This window comes from Nilaparvata lugens, chromosome 6, assembly GCF_014356525.2.
Source record: "Nilaparvata lugens isolate BPH chromosome 6, ASM1435652v1, whole genome shotgun sequence".
NCBI classification, from domain to species: Eukaryota; Metazoa; Arthropoda; class Insecta; order Hemiptera; family Delphacidae; genus Nilaparvata; species Nilaparvata lugens.
In genome coordinates, this window is record NC_052509.1 from 48,942,115 (window position 1) to 48,959,851 (window position 17,737).

Genomic DNA, 17,737 nt, shown 5'->3' on the forward strand with positions numbered 1-17,737 from the left:
ATCAGCTTATCAGGTAAATAGCATCAGCTGATGAAAAGTGAAATGCGTGTGTTCGTGGACTCGTGGTGCTAAAATCTGTACGCACCTCCAAGGGTAGCCTCCGCAGTGAACATCCCGCAGAAAATTGCATCGAATTCACATATACGCCAGAAAGCGTTATAATAATACTCGTTGGATGCGGGTTCTAAGTTGCTGAGTGGCAGCGTGTTGTGGTTTATGGACGGAGGAAAGTTGTTATTGAGAAAATTTCTGCTCCTCTTCCTTTACTGGTGAATGCAAGAAAATGATTACACTTCTGATATCAACATGATGTTTTCCGCACAATCTACGTCGAATCACGTTTCACAGTACAACAGCTTCAACACAACTTAAATCTTCTCCGAGATAGGCTAGTCCTCTTTTCACGAAGCTATGAACCGAAGTTGATAATTCCATTTTCATCGAGAATACAAAGGAAGGACGCCATAAAAAGGATTATCTGCGCCCGCTTTCTAAAGCAAGAAATTTCCTCTACTCTTTCTTGCTTCTGAACTTCTTCTTCCAAGTTCGCTGGCCCTGCTTGCCTATTTGTTCCCTTCTGTGTGAATGGATCCGTTTCAAAGCCTACGTTTACTTTAATAAACTGAGATGGAGGATGTTGAAAATGAAGTACAAAGTGCGTGAAAGGACTTCCTCCTTAATTAAACTCGAATGGTCAGCGGTAAAAGTCTGAGCTCCCCTTAACGATTCACTGGGTATCGTCCATGTTCCTTTCGAAAATGTAAGCTGTGGAGAATAGAGTTTGTGTCCACCGCATTATGATATCATAGCTCTGTTCAGAAAATCGGATTGAAATTGGTGTTAGAAGAAATGGATTGAATTTCCCGCTTTCCTCAATGTCTTGAGGATTGAAAAACCTCAGTATTCTGTGCATTGATTCAACCCAATGTGATAAGCATTTTAGTAGTTTTACTTCCTTCTTTCGAGGAGAATTGAATGAAGCAGTATAGAATACAAAGTGTGACATGGTACTCGCCGAAAGGGCCTAATCCTAGTTTCATTTTGTCAGTCAGTGTATCATTGTATCCTCGTTTTTTAATTATGTGGTTCCAATAAAGGAATGGTAAAAGATAGGAGAGTCTTCAGTTTTCAATTAGATCTGTCAACCACCTGACAATTTGACAAAATTTTCGCTTCTAAGTTCAAGTGGTCAAGTTCCACGTTAAAATTGTAATTTTTCAAGAGGAGCTTTTGCAAGTATCAGGACAATAATCGAGATGAAAAATAGCGCAGTTGCAGAATGCAACCCAAATCCGTTTAAGGAAGCTATTTGAACTGGAAGTTGTGAAGACGGCTGAAATTTGTTACCTCTGGCTAACAAAATGCTTTGCTGTACGTGCCAGCCAAATGGTACGTGCCTGAACTGGGAAAAGGCTCATTGTCAAGGAAGAACAGTTGGCTCTCAACGTTTGATCATTAGGCAGCAATGGGGCTCAACTACACAATTTCACTTATCATTTGTCATAAGCAAACGTTTACGGATTGTCTTTTCCTAGAATCATTCCACTTTGAGAGGACTCTACTTTAGAGCGCCACCTTCCACGATGATAGTTTTCAGTGCTTGAAGCTCATATCCAATGTCTCACGACATTTCCTATAGTAAACAATTCATAACATAATCAAATTCGTACAAATTAAAGACCCATTTTTTGATGGATTATTTTAGAATTACTGTTTCATGTTTACTCTACTAACTGACATATAAATTGAGTCATTTACGACTAAAATTTGACCTCTTATCAATCTATCTATTAGAAAGTATTTATTCTGAAAGAGAGAGTTGGACTGAAATTTAAACTCAAGAACTCCTGACTTGGAAATCGACTCACCTACTGTTCATTTACAATAATAATCTTTGTCCAGTCACAAAATTCTTTCTGCTTTTGAACATTGAATTTTCAATTCAATATTGATATCAATTATCTATTATTCTGACTTATTAATACACTCCCATTACTATATTTAGTGCATCCATAACAATTTTGGTAGACTATACAAGAAGAAAATTAATACTTATTGAGTACAATTTTTGATATGTTTCTACTCTCGACTAAAACTGTGAAAAGTGAGTAAATTCCACCTGGCGAATGATATTGGACAGTCCATTTATTATGCATTTATTTCTCTTGTATGTTATCAGCGAAATAGAGCTAGAAAAAGGATCCAATGGTCTGAACACACAACTGTATTGCCAGTCTGTATTCTGCAACTATATTCCTTGATGTGTATTCTTTTCAGTAGATGGAACTTTCAGATACTTCCCGCAGAAAAGTTTCCAACGTTTCGTCAATTCTCCAGAGTAATCATTGATTGTCTCCTCAAATTGACATGCACGTCACTCCTCGGCATCAAGCGTCTCCAAGTCACTTGTGGCAAGCAGGCGTTACTCCCTTGTGATTCAAGCTTGCAGGCTTGCACGATCCTTCCATCAGGAAAGCCTTCATCCGAAAAGAAACTTGGCCGATTGAACTGTGGGATAGGTTTCAATTACGAACAGGCCCCGAAGTATTACGAAGCACTTGTGAGTGCAAGTGAAGCCAGTGGCCTGAAACTGAGTGATATTGGGGATTTACGACTTTACCAGCTACCAGCATCTTCTGTCTCATATAGGCTAGAACTACTGGGCTGCATTTGATGTGAGATCCAAGCTTCGTTCCAACTCGGATTCGCCAGTTGAATTAATTGATCCCAGCTTCCATTTCAGTTGCAAACGAGTTAAGTACTCTTATGCGTCGATTTGTGAATCGATAACTCATTTGTCATAATTATACTTTGACTAACCATGGATTGCAGGTGCTCTACATCCAATGGATTATCTTGTTTTTTTCTAGAACCATCAGTATTTGATTAGAATCTTTTTAATCCTATTCTCCTATCTCGATGGTTCATCAATAACTTTACTGAATAACACTTGGTAAACTAATCATGGTAAACATTTTAAACATTCACTCATACCACTATACTTCCACTAATACCGAGTTTTCCACTAATACTTATCCATTTCTCGTTCTTATTATTATTATAGGCCTTTCTATCAAAATTATTGAACCTATATAAGCATTATTGCACAAAATTCCATTGATATCTATGTGTTTGAAGTGTTAAATTTGTATGTAATAATAATAAAGGAATGACATGAAAAAGACACCAATTCGTCTCTCGAATAGCATTCTACTGTAAATACTTTTCTTAAACCCTCGTAGCATTGTTGCCCCTCAGTTTCCTCCCTCACTTCGAATCACACTCTTTTCTCTGTTATTATTCTCAGTAAACTATTATCCTCATTTCTCTGTAGATTTAAAAACATGACTCATATTATCTAGAGTTGTCAGTTTCAAATGACAATTACGGTATGATTTTAAGCGCACCAACTATTCGCTATTCCACTGGCAGGATTGGACTACTGTAAAACAAGCTCTGGTCGGATAATGGCTCCCTTCAAAACTTCTGAATGAGAAGATGCGGCGGCATTGTTGGCGGTTGATTTTGTTGGCGAAATTCAAAAGGCGTCAACACCTGCGAAGAAGAGTTACGTGGCGCATTAAATGCGTCTAATAATGCGTCTACGTGATATATTACAGAAACGTGGATATGGGTTCAGAATTCGGGCTCAATAATAGCGGCAGCTTTTCACAGACGTGAAACAGTTTCATATATGTGTGCATGCGTGTGCGCGAGACGCTTTGAGAAACTTATTTCTATGCGCCACAAAGGGCCGCCCCGCTCTCAGCTCAGTACATCGTCTGCCGTATTTGAGGGCAGATGCTGCGGCGTTTGAGCAATGAATGGCCGCTCATTCATTCCAACTGTAAGCGACGATTTAATAATGCCAAGTGGCATTAAATCAAATGATGTCTCACATTTCACGCACAGAAGAAGAGAGCATTCCGAAATTATGACAGACCATTTATTGAGAAAGTTTCAATATTGAAAAGTTCATGGAAAGCTTTTGTGCTGGTATGTAAAGTGTGTGAGAGTTTTCATACGAAACTGCTGGTGTGTACTGGCGGGAAATTGAAAAAGTTACTTCAAATTAATTAGAAGTCCAGCGCTCACATTCGATCATCATTGTTGAATCACAGTGATTGTGGAGGAAAGCATAAAAGATGAAAGAGAGATTGATCGTAGCGTCAAATTAAAAAAAAATCTACTTCAACACCTTAGCTATAGATTATGATAGCCTTATGATAACGCTAATATTGTAACCAGAACAAAGATTCCATGTATTTCTATGAATTTCAAAAGTATAGAACCTCAATACTATGTGTAAAGGGATGACTCTAAATCTAGCTTTAACAATTTTCAAGAAATCACATTAATTTCAAGTCTATACTGAATCAACTGATCACTGATTACAAAACTTGTAATGAGTTCATAATAGACCATACAATAGATTATGCTTAGTAAGGCAATTAGCATAGCCTGATAATTTGAGAGTTGAACTTTATAAGTGAGAACACACAGATTGTGCATTATCCATGACTCGTTGACTTTTATAGTTTTCAGTTTTTATTTAAATAAATTTGGGTAGTAAACATTCCTCTGAATAATTTTCTAGAATTTACTTCCTTTGAGGAACATCATACCTTATTTCCTTCAAGCCATTTCTTTGACTTACTCAAAGTGATGTTTGACATTTGAATGTTCAAACAAATCACGAAAATGAAATTCGCATAGCGCACTTTGAAATCATTGATCAGGGTAAGAAAGTAAGTTTTAAGTAGCGTCATATCTTGTTACATGATACTCTCAAGTTGGATCATTTATTGAAAAATGAACCGATTCCAAGAGTCGATCATTACCCACTCCAAGGTGACTTGACTGCTGAAAAATCTCTTACATAATTGAGTTTGGGCGCGGGACGTGACTGAACTCCAAATGTCGATTTTGATTAAATCTTCCTTTAGAAGACGTTCCATTTCTTCCAATTTAAGGTGCAAGGGCCCACTTCATTTTTATTTTATTCCTAAGATTCATGAATCCATCAATTCCTTTTTGGCCGTATTATATTGGCACTCTACTACCGTTCTCGAAACTTCTCCGACAACTCTTTCCAACATCCTAAATTCACTGATGGAGAAGATAACTTTTGCAAATCTTACTTCAATGACATAGTAAGGTTATAGTTTTGTCCGGTTCTATCTCTCTCACTCTCTCTTTCTCTCTCTCTCTTTTACGGTGAAATTCTGAAGGGAAGGTATCCTCGATACCCTTTCTGAGAATGGACATCTAAAGGTCCAAACTTTCATCATTTTTCTTGCTCAATATTATTGTAGAACTCTCTAGTTTAATATGATTCACCAAATTATCCCACTGCTTCTGGTGTTTATTTTCAACGCTAGAACGTAAGTTGAATATTGTTTTGTTACATAGTTTAGTTTTGTTACATAGTTTAGTTTTCTGAAACATGAATAGAGTAATCTGAATCTGAATCAGAATCCCTCAATCATTCTCACATCACTTTCCATGATTCTGAGTGTAGAAACTTAATCTCTCTCCCGCTCTATTTCTTTCTCTTCATTATAATCAGGTTATCTTCGATTGGGCTGTTCGATAAGAAAGATCTATGAAAATATTTCTCACAAATAATTTGTGAAACGTGGTAAAAACCTTCTCAATTTTTTGAACACTGATTGTTTTCCATTGCTACCATTCATTTTTCATCATTGATGAAATTACATCTTGAGCAAGACTTGTTCATCTCTTAACAATCCAGCATGTCTTATAGTACTTGAAGATTTTTCACACTCACTCTTCTGTTGTTCATGACTCTACTTCACTCAAAACCTCACTCTACATCGTATCACTGCGGTCAGCAAAGATGGAAAACAGAGAAACCATTCCTAAATTCGTATTCTGTGCTATAATTTATAAGTTTCTAAATATATTTTATGATGTCCTATCATAGTATAACGTGAATTTAAAAAGAAAAGTTATTGGATACCTTTTCCTGCAACCAAGTACCAGGTTCTAAAGTGAAGGAGCATTAGTTGAAGATGCAGTAGCTGAGATGTGAGACCTGCTATAAGGTCTAGAGCGCGCAGTTTGGTAAATTGGTGGCGCAAAGGCACCGTTTTTGTCGTCGCTGAAGAGCCAGTCCACTTTTCGAGTCTTCACGAAACAGGAAGCTGTTCTCCCTGCCCTGCGCTGCCTATGTGTGAACAATGCTTCTTGAAAGCGGCTGTGTTTACCCTTTTCTCTTTCAAGCACCATTTCTCGTCTCGCATTCATCCACTCTTTCCATCTGCCAGCTCTTCAAGTCGCTGTCAGCTGCAATAGAACGCCCGCCCTAATGGGCCAGCCACAAATACCTCAAACTCTATTTACCTCAATAATTTTCTGAAAAATTTTCGTCTGCACCTGTACGCAAGGGACCTCTCAAAGCAGAAATGAATAGTGTAAAATATCCTGGTTAAAGATTAAATTATTATAGATTCTTTACTCACAGCGTTTCATGCATGATTCTTCTGTGGGCTGGAGGGTTGTTGGTAGTACTTATACAGATCATATGAGATTTTCCACATTCAAATCCATTGTCTGTCTCGCTATCATAGAGTCTTACACCTGCATGATCGGAGTGGGATCGGAACGCTACAAGACAAGTGGGTCGGAGTGAACCTACAGATTTAGATTGGGTTCTAAACCTATGAAAAGAAAAAAAGTTGTAACAAAGAATCTGCTGCATTTATCCAACATGACTTGTCATCGGAGAGTTGTTATAAACCCTACAATCTAAGTAGTTATTGTTTGATTACATGATTTTGGAATATCGTGTGCTCTCTGAGTTTCTACAGTAGTTAACTGTCGAACTTCAATTGCTATCAGAGTACATGCATCGAGTAGAGCAAGCGAATTGCTTTTGCCTGAATTATTAACTGTGACGAAGAGGAGGGAGGAGGATAACCTGGAGCCTGGAGCAGGTCTACTCCTTGTGCCGATCGTGACTAGTGACAACAGTTCTGCCACTACAAACCAACCCACGACCAACTTCACAAGTTAGTTATAATCTGGGCCAAGTTGTAATTAACCTACAGCACCAACCACACTCAGTGTCCCCACCCCCCTGCGGTAATTCTAATGGATACGTTAATCGGTAATGTACTTCATGCAGAATGAGCGTCATACATCAGCCGAGTCAGTACACGATTAGACTGCATTGGTAATTAAGAGTGGCACCCCTGTTGCCAACAGATGGCAGCAATTTGATCGATTTTGGTTGTTTAATGAAGTCATGATATAATCGGTCGCTGCTGGCCTGATGGAGGAATTGAAAATATAATAATTCTTGCCTACACCCGTAAACTCTCTCCAGTAAGGAAATTCATTCGGTGAATCGAAAATTTGGAAATTTCAACATTGAGTTGGATTTATAACATGAAGATAATGCATTGGTTTCAGAATGATTAGACTCAATTCGTAATCTCCTAAATTCCTAATCTATGCCCCTTCAGCCATTTACTTGTAGTGACTGAAATTTTAAGCATCAAATGATTGATCCAATTGACTAATAGATACAAAATAAATCACTAAATCAATAGGTTCCAATATTATGAGGCCTCACATACTGTCATAGAATCTAGTTTTTCAGTTGAGTTTTCTGATCCTCATCTCGAGTTTAATATTATTTGATTCTGATGGAGAATTTTAAAATCTCAACTCCTTCATATAGTGTTGGACGTTTGTGTGGCTTTTTATCTCAATCAATAGGAAGTTATTGTTTTTAAGTCATGATTGAAAAAAAAATTCTCATGTTATGGTAGTTCTTGTATAGGAGAGAGTATTCATTTTCAGTTATCAATTGATAATGCTAGTTTCCCAATAATTTATTAATGTATTTCCACTGATCTGATAAATGCAGCTTGACTCGCTGAATTGAAGTGACTGCATCTCTTAATCATTCCACTCAAGCATGATAGATGCTATGGATGTTGTAAACTCTACATTCTCTTCAATAGTTTGTTCTCAACAATAGTTCAAGAACCTCTTTTGTTCAAAGTTACAACCTCTAATCACGTAAGCGACTCGTTTAATAGTTTGTGGAACTAAATTTATCTGGGAGGCGTGCCTTATTACCGGTTCTTCTAGTTCGTGCTTCTGTTTTGGGATTATTAAACAAAGCAGCAGGATACCTGCAGAGCTGGAGAGCGAACAAGCAGCCTCTTGCAAAGATCTGGTCTTGAACTCTTCTTAGGGCACGATGTTGCGTTTAGACTGCCATATCAGTCTTTGCCAGGTCATTGGCCCTATATTTGTATACAAACTGAAGATAACAGATTAAAATCACTTTTTTATTTGTTGACATGTGGAAGTTTGAACAGTAATGACCACTCTACCAGTAAACAGCACGACTAATGGTTTTCATACTTTTATTCTTCACAAGAAACTACACGAGTCCCATCCTATAAGGATCCTTTGGAAAAAAACTCGAAACTTATGAGTATTCGCTATTTTCATGAATACTTGCAGTGATGATGCAAATTAGTTCACTACTCTCGCATCTTCTATTTTGTGATTCTTTTCTATAGCCTAGTCCCAAGTTACCATCTATTTCGTTACTTCTAGAAGCTGGCATCACAGCCTTATCCAATTCTGAATCACTTTGTCCAAATTAATTTAAATTTTTAAAGTGCAGTTATTTTTGACTGTTTTCAAGCTCCAGAACCTCCTCATTGTCTGTCCAAATTGATCTAAATTTGTATAGAGGGTAGGTTGGTCAGATGTTTTCAATTAAAAGTGGTCATAGTCGAGTGGATTAGATGCTGACTTTATAATCCAGAGGCCCGGGTTTAAATCCCAGCCCGTGCAAGATATCTTTCTCGGGCCAATCCCGTGTTTCGGATATACACGTTAAGCTGTCGGTCCCGGCTGCCTAAAAAGCAAGCGTTAGGTCATGTCAGAGGCCCTGAACTTGATCAGTTGCGACCTGAAAACTCTCACACCAGACCTGAGCCAGCCAGGTCACTCTCAATATTATCATTAATTAAGTGGGGGTTCAATTCATCGTTAACAATAATTCATATTCCTTTGTTAAGTTATGATGTATATATTATTTAAGACATCCAATAGTTTTTTTATAATTCAAATACATTAATATTATCTTGAATCATTGATTGATTAATCTTGATGAAGGATCAATATCTCCAATCTGAGCCAGTTAACTTTAATGTTGAGTAAAATTACTCTATATTCTATTACTTGATACAATATCAGACATTTTTGAAAACTGAGACCATGGTGGAAATTGTTCCAATCGCAATGAACCGGTGGAGAGAAAGACTACTAGAATCTCAAGATTCTCTTCATATTGTTTTTCGAGAGGTGGATGTGGATAGAGCCTCGATTGATATTGGTGCACAAATGGAAGGAAGAAGCTGCTCCGATATTGGATTCGATGAGTGCGATTGCCTGCTAAAAATAAATTGAACTCGTCGCCGATCAGGCATTGCACTTCCATTGCAACGGCAACAGCTCAATACAATAACAACAAGCAGACAAATGCCCTCTTGTTAGCGGTTTAATCAGTTGCAACCCAAGTTCCAATTTCATTTTACATTGTGGTTGTAAGCAATTTAATCCGACCATCGCTGCTCTGTTTTGTGGTACCAATCCGCTATGACTGGATCCCAAATTTGAAATATCTGGGTTGCCAAAAACGGGATAATTTATTTGTTATCAGTTACTATTGGCTAAAATTTTAGATGTGACAATATCAACATGGGTACAAAAACCTCGTTTTGAACTGTTCATATCTGGTTCACTGATATGAAGCACTCACTTGATTTGTGTTCTCCTGTAATGTTTACCGTGATCGGTTTCAGGATTGCTTCAACCAATCACATCATCCGTAATCCGACCATAGGGTCATGTGATTTGATGTCTTGTGACTTCTATCTTCGAAGTTCTAATTCGATGGCCTTGTTGAAAATATAACCCCTGAGAAGTCTTTTTTGAATATTAAGCTTCAAGTTTAAACTTCAAACTTCCAGTTTGTAGTTTACGGCTTTGTTGAAGTTGAAAATCAATGATGAATGAAGAATATTCGATTGTAAATTTTATCAATATCGGAATGAAAGTAGAAGCCCTGTTGTGTAGTACACTCAACTTTTATTTCAGAGTTATTTCGTGCCAACGCACTAGAGCGCTTGAACTTGAGTACTTTGAATGCTGAATAAGGATGCCAATGTATTTGTTAAATGAGCCCTTCCATTTGATTCAAGTTATCAAAACCGGTGATCTTTGGGGCTCATCCTATTCAAAATACATGTTGAAGATGCATTATCGGTGACATTCCCCCAAATGGATTACATGCAACAAAATGGACCCAATCTTTTTCTCTGAAATTGATGAATAATGCACTATTCTGTGTAGGATGAGTTGAAGCAGGTATTTCGACAGGAAAAATAAGTTTCCCATTTTTAGAGTAGTATAGCCTATGCTTCTTGTATGCACAGACCATGTCTCTCCAATATTCAATATAAGCCCAGCAAGCAGCTTTTCCAATTCCCCTCCGTTTTAAAAGCGTAGCTTGTATGCTTATTACATACATAGATATACAGCTGAGAGGGCTGACAGAGGTAGTCCGCCACTCTTGCGAGCACAGCAAAAATAGCGAGCGCTTGCCTAAACCCAAAAACCTCAACCGCTTATAAAACTTTAGTAGTCCCCTAAGCGGACGGGAAATTACGATATATACTTGTGCATTGAATTTATTACAGCGCCATCCCTATGACCGACTCGTAAATCCCCAGTTGGCCATTTTTCGTCCAGTTCATGGTCCATCTATTATCGGAGACATGTTTAAAGATGGGATAACTGGGATATGTTCACTACCCAATGACATTTCAGCCCAACGTTTCAGTTATTATGTTATACTACAGTACATTATTGACCCATTGACTCAGCTGGAATGTAAAAATGGTGACTAGAGGAGCACTCAAGCAAAGTAATGATAGGTAGTTGATGACTTACGAGGATCAATAATAAATGATAATTTATAACCCAACAGGTAAAGTTTATTAATGATTAAAAGGTAAACGGGTAGGTTAGGGGGATAGGTTTTTTCTTTTGAATGGCAATATGCTGGTATTATTTGGAATATTTTTTATAATTTTAGATATAAATACAGAAAACGAAAACGTTCATCTCTAACAAAAACGTTAACTGCGTATGCGAATTACGATCCATTATTGGTCGTAGATACCCTTGTGTTATGCGTAATGTAAAGAAATCTCCACTTCTGTTTTCTTGTTCATATTTCATGTGTACCTGACGATATCCACCCCGTCTATCAATTATTCCAAATGAGCCGCTGCTTGATTTCATTATCAATGAATGCACAAATGTCGGTATTTATACATGTCAAAGGTTTCCTTTCCTTGTAAGTGAGAGGAAAGGAAATATAGTATTCCCCCTCCTTCTGAAGGGAGAGGTGAAAACTTGATTATTTTGCAATGGTCTTGGAAAACTTCTACAAATAAAGGTAGATAGACTAGACATAATTTCATTAATAGACTAGACTAAACATTAATTTCTGCTATCACACAATCACAAAGAATACATGAATCCCATGAATAAAAGCGGTCACTAGTTTTCTAACCATGTTCATTTCCATCAGAAAAAAATTTCACCCCTCATACTTTTTCCTTAGCACAATAATTCTACGTGGAGTGTGACTTGGAATATTGTCTTTCCATTAATAAATCATTTTTTATTCACGTTATCTAGTCCTATCATGAAGATTTGCATGAATCAGAAGTTCAAATTACACTCTAAAATTAATAAATTTCAGGAATTATAGTATTCCTGGTCGATGAAGAGTTCAATACACTATATATCATAATGTTTCTAAAGCTGATCCATTTAGTTTGAAGTAATCCCAATACATGAATCAGGGTTTCAAATGGAATAACTCGGATTTTTCTCAATTACTCCCTTCTTTTCAAATTATCAAAATTTCAATAAACTCTTTTTTTACGTTTTATTCTTCTGTGAGTTTCCATGCAATATTTTTTGAATAGCCTATATACTCCATTGCAATGCAATTTCTATGGTGTGATTGTAACAAAAATATATTCTAAATAAGTTGAACTTTCCAGGAATAATAGAATATTATTCTTGGATACCCACATCAAAATGATTAAGCTCATACAAGAACAAGTAATTTTAGCATCAGTACAGAGTGCTGTAATCAGTCTAATATTTAATGCTCTAAATATTCTGGCCAGAATGGAATTTCGTAAATCATTCATGAACCTCATCAATCAGAAAGTGAGAACTACTGTTTTCCACACATCAGCATAATTATTCCAGTTGACACTTGTCAGAAATCAGCAGCTGCATGTGGCGAGAGGACTGTGTCCATACATCACGTGTGGCAGCGTGTAACTGAGTGGCATTATTCTATCACACGCATCAACTGGCGTTGACAGCTAGTGTACAAACGCCACTGCGACAGCTAATTTCATTTGAACCTCCTCCCGAATAATAGGCAAGAGAGCAGCAAACTCACATGCAGCCTGGACCAGCTTGTTGAGTTTGTTGCTACATCACAAAACATGATATGTATACACGCGCTGCAAAAATCGCAAATTCGATACCAAATACCGAATTTTGTCGCCATTGTTTATTCCTGTCACACATATCGACAGTCATAGATATGTTCGTGTCTCATCTGTACGCACATCCATAATATCCATAGATATATTCCTGGCGAACATTAGCACGACATGCGATACAACATAGATATATTGGTGTCACAACGTGACGCCCTCCCCTTCCAGCTGAGCAATTTCATTTGGATGACCGCGATACATGGCAAACAAAAACCAATATCTGTTTTTTCCTACCCTTCTGTGTCGGTTACTACTACAACGCCAGAGGCTTTAGCGAAATCTTATTTCCACGCTAAACGAATACAGATAAAGGCAGAACGCGGCGTTTGGATACCATTTTGCGTTGGCTGGCCTCTTGGGGCCGAACACGTTTTTATGAGCGCACTGATGTCATCGCCATCACACAGTGTTATCACAATGACTGTCGGCTTTGGCCGAGTAAAAACTCAGCTAGTCAAACTTGGATTATCGGAGAAATCTGATGTCGATCTGTTTTTCTGTAGGCACAACACAATCCTAGTGGTTGTGCTCGAAAAATAATGGTATGAAAAAGATTAATCTCGTAACACAGCTTGGTTCAATCTGACCACTCTAATAACCATTGAATTCCACATGTTTCGCAAACTGACAACTGTTTTGTAGTCCATAATCCGATTTCCGAGTGTTTTCCAAGAAGTGTTTCCTTGTGCTTTCAAAACAAATTAATCTTGATGTCGTCACTATTTTGTAAAAGTCGTAATACAACAGAATATTCCCAAAATAGATTCACTATTTTCAAAAGTTAACTCGGTTCTTCAATCGTTAAGAGGCTTCCCACTCTTCTCAAAGATGTTTGACAAAGTACATTTCTACTTTAAACAATGTTTCGAAAAAGAATTTCCATCTTGCGTTTACCCTGTTCTCAATGTTTGCAGTAGCAGAAGTCATCGGGGTGATTTACAGCATTTAATTGGGATTTTCGTTTAATAATAATTAATATAATTATTTCGAAAAAGAAGTTTAGTATCCAATGAATTAAGGCACTACTCAAGGAATATCAATCAGCTCGTTGCATGTATTTTTATTATTTCGGATGATTACCACATGACTTTTTCGCTTGTGCATGGGTGATGAGAAGTGCGAGGGTGATTTGATGAGATGATTAAACGTTCATGTCTATCGGCGGACTCAGAAAAAGAATAGAGGATGCAACGCCTTGTCTTGGCTGTCCTGGCCGGCTAAAGGAGAAAAATACAGGAAATTAAGGATGTGATGCATTTCTATCCAACTTTTTTCCAATAATTTTAGAAATATATTACATATCAATTGTTCTAATTTTAAACAATTATTCTGATCAAATTCAATAATTCAATGCTCTTGAACAAACTGTTTTCTTACTCTGATTTTCTCTTGTTGTAGGGATTTTCAATTTTCGACTCTTTGAAGCGGATCTCGCACATTAAAGGTAAGGTTTCATACATTATCATAATAATCCATAATCTGTTTGTTACTAAGATCAGATACATAATGAAAATCACAATAAACTAGTTAAAATTATTGAGCAAAGATCTTCCGTAGATTTACTCTGAAACTTGAATAGGTTCTATCACACGGCACTTCCCGCACTTCAGGAAAACAGGCCTGATTAAACACTCAACCAAATCACCTTCACTCTCAATCAATCATTCACACTCTTGTGGAGCGCAATCAATGAATCCAACAGGGAAAGTATTCTGGGATGCCTTCCTCATCTCTTCACTTTATTAGTTGAAGTGTGGAATGGACTGAATGGTGGAATCTTTGTTTTTAACAATTCTGATCCACTTCCCATACAGTTTCTTCATCCCCTGCTCGACGTGACAATATAATTTCACTCAGAGTTCCAGCACGTTTCATTGTTTGGACAAATCAATCACTCTGTCGGAGCTTCCTCTCTGAAGCTTTCAGCTACATGGCTTTAGTGATTTCGAGAGACTAAGCTGAAACAAGACAGCTAGTTCCGAATCTGGGCGGATTTTCCCTCTTATCATATTGAAAGTTCCATCTTAGAGCTCCAAATACTTCAAATCAGAGGCTTCATTGAGGGGAATAAATGAAATTCGATAAAACAATATCTAACTGTTAAAAGGAAATTGAATTTTCAAGTCAAGCCGAGAGGTTTGTAAGTTTTGTTGAAATTGATGTTGTTTAATAACCTAATAACTCTGTTGGAGTAAATACATTTTTTTCAATACAAATCTCCAGGTCACTTGAGTCAAATGAATTCCACATTTCTCAATCAGAATGTAAGTATTTTCAAATGGCTAATTTGAAACACAGTCTATCAACTTCAACAGAGTTATTCAGTGAGAACATAAATTGATTTAATATTGCAAATGACTCAATTCATGCAGTTCAATATCCATAAATCTGAAGAATTTACTGCTTTTACAATAGTCATCCTGAAAAAAAGCGTCTTTAAGGATGAGGATGTGAAAGAATTTAAAGAGGATATCTTAGTCTTTGTGTATAGCGATCTCTTGGGATCTAGCAGATAGGTGATGGTGATAACATGCAATGACTACAAACAAGATTTCAAAATACAGATACTTATCACCAGTCTGCATTACCTTGGCGAAAAGCCAAACTCTCCAAGTTGGTTGGATGTAGAAGGCAGAAGGGAGATAGGCAAGAGGCAAGAGGCAAGCAAACTAGGGTGCTGTGAATAAGCGGATGATCAATTTAAATAGTAATTCGACAGTCGGTCGGTCCTAACTGGGTCATATACTACTGAGCATCCAGTTGTGCTCATCTCTGAGTTGATACGACTCAGTTCCTGGATAATGTTCTGATTGAAGTTTCATCGCCACCCCTCCTAGATCCGCAACAACTCAATCAATCAATGATCAAACATAATGCTCTGAGTTCTGTTCTTATCTTAGCCAATAAATTTGTTTTTTCTTGAATAAGAATCAATCTATTTGATAGCTCGGGACTTCTGAGAAAGAAATGAGTTGAATATTAATTGATTACGTACCTTTGGTTGAGCAAAGAAGTGATAGACTAGTAGCTAACCCGTGCTCCGCAAAGGTTTATTTGAAGGACAAAAAGATTCAATAGATTGAATCTAGACAAACTAACGTAGTTGACGTACTTGAGTCTTAAAAATTCGAATCTTGAAGAACTGAAAATAAGCCTACAACCATCCATCGTAAATTAAGAATATATATGCGAAATTTCAAGTTATCAGTTCAGTAGTTGAGACGTGAAGATGCGTCATTCGTATACTTCCTATACCGTATACATGTGTACGCCAATTTTTTCCTTTATAATATTATAGATGATACACAATAAAAGTTATTCTTATTCTACACCCATTATATTACCCATCATATTCGAATGAATAAATGGGTACTGACTGCTGAGCCATCTACTCTCATTTTAATTCATTTTTTTCAGTATTTGAGCTATCTAGTTCAAAAATGATATTGAATGCCTCCCAGAAATAAATATTGTGTACAGTGAACTTGATGTAAATCATATTGGTTCAACGCATCGGGAGTTGTCCCTCAATAAGCCGGCGGTGAGTTATTTATCACAAAATTATTCATTACTCTTTTAAAATTCACACCCCTCGAAAACTTGATTTCTTCCTGATTTTAGCTAGTTATTGAGAATTTTAGTGTTTGTTTACTCTTCAATGTATTATGATACTCTTCATTGTATAAGCACTTTAAGACTTCAATTGAACAATTGAGAATTCTCAAATCGGCATGGATTTCGGAAGAATCATTTAAATTGTGACTCAAATTCAATTACAATAAAATGAATAGGAATAAAATGAATGAAATGTCTAGAAATGAATAATTGAATGCATGCAATTTGAATCGAGTGGTGTTGGACGCATCAAACTAATTTTGTCATAGGTGTATCGTTCACGAATTAGGATGTACTCGTAGTCCTGCATTGTGGATTCAAGCTGTTGAGTTGTTTATGAATACTGTCTTGGGTAGTGACATGATTAACAACTTGATTTTCCTCAATCATTTCAGACATTGAATACAAATCCCACAAGCGATTCGCCGTGGAAATCAATTCCATTATTCCGATTACATTTGAAACAGTTATAGTTGAAACTACTTTGTTTGATGGTATGATAAATCTAATTGTTTACCAATCTAATTATCCAATAGACGGCATGTTATTCAATTCCCAATATTTACCATAGATTGGTAAATTATTGTTATAAATACCCAATATATGTCATCGATTGTTAAATGAAGGATCAATAACAATAATCAAATTTTCCACCTAATTTGGAATTCAGAAGCACACACAATATAACTTAATAAAAGGGATGCTTGATAAACATACTTATCGCTAGAGAATGGGAATCCAGAAATGACAAAAGAGACAACGAAATAGAAAGAAAATATCAAATATACTGTCGCCCTTAGTTAAAATCAACAGTTAATAAAACAAACAAAAATTAAGTTGCATCATGAAAACCGAAAATGGAATTATCAAATTTAGAAAGTAATCTCAGAAACAGAAAATTCTATAGCAGCCTACTTTGTCTGCTTTACATTGGAAACGTTCTAGATTGAATCATAAGAAATTCAAAGGACTCTTATTCAAGAAAGAAGAATTGAAAGTTATCAAAGATATTTCTCAGAAGTTAATCATAAATAACAATAAATATTCCGAAGACAGATCAAAATAAAGTATAGAAAACACTTAGTATGATATATCACGAAAATTTTACATAGGAGGATTATTTAAAAATATGTGACATTAAAACCAAATGTAGAAAAGCTATGGTCCTTGAAACTTCAATCGATTCTTTACAACTTTAAGACAAAAAACATTTATCAATTATGGACCTTCAATAATGTTATATAGTAGTTCAACTCTAAGTAATTTAAAAGATAATAGAATATAAATTTGAAGAAAACTGAAATTCCCAGGTTGGATTCTTACAGAGAAAATAATGGCCTCACATTTCAATGCAAAGATACAACCGAAAATCTATTATTCAAAAAGATTCGTAAAAATGTGTAATCTATTAATCCTCAAGTCCCAAATCCCAAAGTTACGATTTGACAATAAAAAAATGAGTCTAATTCAGC

General features: G+C 36.5%; 1 protein-coding gene across 1 annotated transcript in view; it reads left to right on the forward strand.

Moving 5' to 3' along the window:
* Positions 1–17,737, forward strand: part of LOC111053433 — an 83,946-nt gene that overhangs the window by 19,300 nt on the left and 46,909 nt on the right. The window contains exon 2 of the mRNA XM_039431021.1: positions 14,049–14,094. The gene's annotated coding sequence lies outside the window, so the exon portion shown is untranslated. The remainder of the gene's footprint in view (positions 1–14,048; positions 14,095–17,737) is intronic.